The sequence below is a fragment of the Protopterus annectens genome, chromosome 6.part0 (assembly GCF_019279795.1).
Source record: "Protopterus annectens isolate FY-2018-M chromosome 6.part0, PAN1.0, whole genome shotgun sequence".
Taxonomy (NCBI): domain Eukaryota; kingdom Metazoa; phylum Chordata; order Ceratodontiformes; family Protopteridae; genus Protopterus; species Protopterus annectens.
Window position 1 is genome coordinate 642,884,268 of NC_056737.1, and position 5,805 is coordinate 642,890,072.

The following is a 5,805-nucleotide window of genomic DNA, read 5'->3' on the forward strand; positions in this document are numbered from 1 at the left end:
CAGAACTTCTTTTACTACAGCATTATATGTAAAGAGTGGAACAGACTGGTATATTTCTGCAAAAAAATTTGCAGAATATGTTAAAATTTGCAACTTGAGTTTCATGTATAACTGTGTCATTCTTTAATAATTTTAATTCAACAGCCTTCTCATCCTTATATTTGGAGGGAGTGAGATGATTAGACCTATATTTGGACCCTAGAACAGTGAGATGTCCTCATATCATGGATAGTTTGAGTTGTAATTTTTACTTTGATAATAGTTGCGATATACAGCGCTTTATAATGATCTGTTAAAAGCAGTTATGAGTTACATGACAGTGTTCCCCTCTGTGAGGAATGAAATTTTACAGATGTTGTTTTCTGCTGTGGCCACTGTGCTAACATGCATTCATGCTTGTAGTTTTATTTTCAAAAATGCACAGCATGTTGTACTTCTTGTAAAGGATAAGCTATGATCCCTATTAGTACCCCCTCCCTGCACATTCACAGGTCCAGTTCTTTTCACTACATTTCCACCAAATGATCTCATACAAGATGGATTAGTTAGGCAGGTAGGTGTCTGGGTTAGAGTGTGAATGTAGCTTAGAGTTGAATTTGGAATCTCAGGTCCTCCAATCTGTGTTCATTTTCTGTTCCAAGATGTAAAAGACTGCGTGTGCAACATTCAAAAATGTCTGTGATGATTCTGTGATGTTCTTTAAATTAAAATTTAGAGAACCTGATCTGGGCAATGTATATCACTGTTATTTTATAACTATGTCATTCATACATGCTATTTACTTTTTTAGGTAATGAGGAGCATAGTGTTAATCGTGCCTTGTACATCGAATGAATGTGCAGGCTGGAGGAGCACCACAGGGAGAGAAGTATGTTGATTACTTTGTTTTTGTAAATAAAATAGATGTGATCATTGTTACAGGCTCGCATTTTCTGACATTACCATGTATACTACTTATAATGCATCATTCATCATTAAGGTAAGTGCAAAACTCAGACAATACCTGTGTTTACAAGTATGAATTACCTAAAACTGTGTTTACATACCATTTAGCAGCAATTCATGTTTGCTGAAGGTAAGTTCTGAAGTGTAGGCCTCAACCTGCCACAGTGCTTTTACAAGTTAATAGTGTCTTGCCTGTTGTTTGTAATGCGTGTGTTAGTATACTTGCATGTGTGGATATGGTTCTCAGTGACTGATCTGTTATGTATAGCCTGCCTATTTACATACTGAATGGGTGTCTGCTGTGTACAGTTCACACTGCAATTGTCTGGCATGACTTTTCAATATTTCTAAATGTCTGTTACATAATCAGCAAGCAGCATCACCCAATTTGCATTTTTTGGGTAATGACTGCTAATAAATGTATGTAGCACTCATATATTTATAGACAGACAATACTGTTTCTACAACATATGCTTGATTTTCATGTGTCACAGGATGCCGCTGTGTTCAGGATTATACATTATTTCTAGTGTGCTGTGTTGTATTTCAAAAACTGATGTGTAGTCAGCCTTTGACCATGTTGCCTGGCTCAGCTGTTTTGCATATGGCTTTTATATTTCCCACTGGATTGTCATCCCAGTATATCTTCCTTATAACAATATGTTAATTGGTGGCTGTTCATATGACTCATTACATGAGCAGACACATGGAATAAATTTGACATTCGTACAACATAAATCTGCAGGGCATACATACAATAGAAGAACCGTGGAAATTAGGATATTCTGTCATACAGTCAGCTGGACAATTTACTGAAGCATACATTAGTATTAAACAGTGCAGATCTCACTACTATTGTTATGTTGTCATTTTCCCAATGTTGTTTTGCAAGGTAAACTCATTTTCCCAGTGTTGTTTTGCAAGGTAGACTCATGTGAGTCTTAAAATGTCAGGATATGTAAGTGTGCTGGTTTCCATATGCATGTCATGCATAATGCTGGCTAATACAACTGTTCAGGTCATGTCAGGATTTCCGCTGGTAAGCTGTATTATGCATGCCACATTATGGTCTTGAGTAAGCTGTTCACATTGTGTGAAGCATATAGTGGCCCTGACATGTTCTGGTATTGAAAACATCTGTAAGTATAGATAATGAGACATACTAAAGGTGTTGTGTGCATCAGGAGCCATCCACTAGTAGCAAATCTGTTAATTATAATTGCCCTATATAATAATTTTGGGCCATTTCATCTGAGAATGTGTTTTTAATGAGACCTGCAATGCATGCTGATATACTTTTATTCTCATATGTAGATATAACATATCGATTGAATGCTACTTAATTACAAACACACTAGCTTCCAAAGCCATAAAAGGTCCTGCCTTGGCATTTTAGAGCATACACCACATCCACAGCTGTAACAGTTTTCCTCTTAGCATGCTCAGTGTAGGTAACAGCATCGCGGATCACATTCTCTAAAAACACCTTCAAAACACCACATCTCCTCATAAATAAGCCCTGAAATACGCTTCACACTGCCTCGATGAGCTAAATGGTGAATAGCAGGCTTAGTAATACCTTGAATATTATCACGCAAAACCTTAAGATGCCTTTTAGCACCACCTTTTCCAAGGCTCTTTCCTCCTTTACCACTACCAGACATGATTGCTTGATGTAAATATTAAAGCAACTCAGTTGTTTTAATATGAATGCTACTTAATGTCTGTTAGACTGCAGAATTGCACATCCATTTCAGTTTAATGTAAGCTACGATTTTCACAGGAATGTGTGGACTGATAGACATTTGTTTTTCATTGTTATGGTTTGATTACTGACATGTATCACATATGGTAGTACACCTGACTATGGCCATAAAGTATTGCAAGGTTTCATAATCACTGTTTTATGACACTTCATTGTGTCACAATGGGTATGTTATGTAGTCATGTACTATCAGCTATGCATATATAATTTCTGTCCTGTGTTGTGATTCACTTTGACAAAGCATGGGACTCATGAACATTCGCCAATCAGACGTCAGTGATGAGAGCATGCCAGACCACTGCCAGAGTCCACCAATGATGATGACAACCATGACAGACACATGGATGATGATGATGATGATGATGAAGCTAGACCTGCATGTGCCATCATCCCTGCTGCACCCCAGAGGAGACAAAGGCAGGCACCCTAACAAGATGATTATTAAGAGCAAGGTTGGGGGGGGTGACCAATGCATTTTATTCACAGATGAAGGATATGATGGGGAATTTTGTCCAAGACATGGCATGGACTATGCATGTTGCATTCAGGGAGATAGCTTGAGAGATCTTCATGATGTTCATCCCCATCAGGGTGGACCCTCAGCTCCGTAAGCATAGTCTGTGTGATCCACTTGTGTAACGCTGCCACCATAGCATTTGCCATATCAGTGACTGGACTGTATATGTACACTTGTACATGCATACCATTTTGCTGCTATACTTATGTGATACAGGTCCAAATTTACACTGCAGATGTTGTGTGGCATTTAGTATTATGCTTTAACGTGTGAATGACACACACTACCACATTAGACTTTCATTCAACATTCAGCTGTCCATAAGTTTTGACAGTTCATATGCAACTAATGCTACAATTCCACTGTAAACAAGTGTGTTACTGACAGCAACTCACAACTTGTCCATATTCCACCAATACCACAGTGTAATGGGGATGATTTGTGGATTGCCACATCTTGTATGTGCAACAGAAGGAAATATCCATGACCCTGTGTTTCAGATGACAGTTGTCATACTGTGCCACTGGCATACTGGCATTGTGTGGCATGTGTTGGCAATGCTAATGCCATGTTGTGTCATATAAAAGTAAGTCATATATATATATGGGCATTCCTTTACAGAATGCATAGACCATTAATATAATGTTCAAGTGTATAGGTTCATAGGTTCATAGCATGATACTAGACTATTGGCCCGGATGCCCTTATAAGCCCAGCCATGAATTTCACCCATGTTTCCACAAAGTCAGCACCTGTTTCCCCTGTCCAGCAGGGACACAAGTGAGATCCCTGGGGTGTATTTTCTGTTTTCCATCCAGTTGTCCAGGTTCTTCTTAAAGAGGGCTAGAGAGGTACCCTGCTTGACATGGAGAGGGAGTCTTTGGGACACACATCTATCCCACCAATAAATTCTATTAATGTCACAGACCAGGTTAAGGCTTTGCATGCAAATTGCATGAGTGAAGTTTGACTTACTGATATGCAGCAACTCCATCAAGGCTGGGTCTGAGATGGCCTTGTATGCCAGACACAGGTCACCTTTAAGCAGTCTGTACAAGACTGGGTAGAGGGACAGGGCTTTTAGCCTTTCTGTAAAGGATAGGTGTTTGAGACCTTGGATTTTCCTGATCAGGAACCTCTGTGGTCTCTATATAAAACAACAATGATAATTTATTCAGAAACAGCACAGTATGCCATCTTTGGTCTGTGTTACATTTCCAGATCCATTTATTCACATAAACTCACACATTTCAGCAAATGGTATACATATGCAATGATTTATGTACATGTCTCTGCACACATTCCAATCCATACAGAAACATAAATTCTTAGCTTGCTAACCTATGCCTCTTCCTGTTATATGATTGCACAATACTGTGGGCCAGATTCACAAAGGCTTGCATGGAGTCTAAGAGTAGTGTAAGATGGCAGACAGGCAATATGTCTGCCGAGTGATTCAGCAATAGCCGGCAGGGGCATGCATGAGAGCTTCTAAAGCTACTCTTGCACGGACAGTGTTATGGTATGCAAATTACCTCATTTGCTGCTGAAAGCTATGCAAATGAGGTAAATTTGTGATCCAGGAAACACTAACCTGTCCGTGGAAGAGTAGTGGTATTTGCAGAAATGTACTCCATTGGTAATGGAGTACCGTTCCGCAAATAGCCAAACGGAGCTATAACAGCTCCAAATAAAGGATGCATCTAGTTGAGGAAGCATGCCAATGGCCAAATATAAGGCCATTGGCATTTGCAAATGTTGTAAATCCTTAAAATCCATTTTTTTTCCCCAATCGCCGATGTTTAAGCATAGCGCAGTGGCGCGCAAACGTACTGCGCTTTAAATAAAATGAAAAAAAGTGAAAAATAGCCACAAATGGACATTTCACTAAAAAGCTTGTTCTGCCATGCAGGTGAATGGCAGGCTGAAAACAACATGGCCACTGAGTAGTGGTCGCTAAGGGGGGGAAGCTCAGTGTGAGAGATGTAACCAAGCATTAGTAGGCAATCCTATGCAAATGAGGATAAGGATAGTGAATCCCAATTTTCCCCGGCATGTGAGTCATGTCCCTAGAGTGTAAATGTAGGAGTAGGGGAGTAGTAGAGTTGAAGATAGGTGACATCATGAGGGGGTATGTCTGAAAGACTATAAGCTGATTGGAGCACAGTGGCTTGTGTTTGCCCTGAGTTGCTCAGGATTGCAACAGGCATGTCTACAGTTGTCCTAGCTGAAAACAAGAAACCAAAGGTGTACGCCATGGATATATCTGAAATTTCTTGCAAACGGGCACACAGCATGTGCGCTTGTTTGTGTGGTGCTGCTCCTTGTGGAAACAGAAAGGGAAAAAGGAAGAAAAAGAAGTAGTAGGAAGTTAAGCAAGGAGAACTAGCAAAGCTGCCAGGTGAAATATATCAGAATCAGCCAATTACACAGGCAGTAGACTACCCAGCCCAGCCCAGCACTTTAAACTCTGCAAACAGCAGTCTACCCTGTTTTTTCCCAAGAACTCTGCAACACTGCAATATACAAAGAGTGAAAACTTAAAAAGCTTAAGTCAGACAAAATGTTAGGGGCTGCT

General features: G+C 39.8%; 1 pseudogene; it reads right to left on the reverse strand.

Moving 5' to 3' along the window:
• Positions 1-2,299: 2,299 nt before the first annotated feature.
• Positions 2,300-2,609, reverse strand: LOC122804071 (annotated as a pseudogene).
• Positions 2,610-5,805: the final 3,196 nt, after the last annotated feature.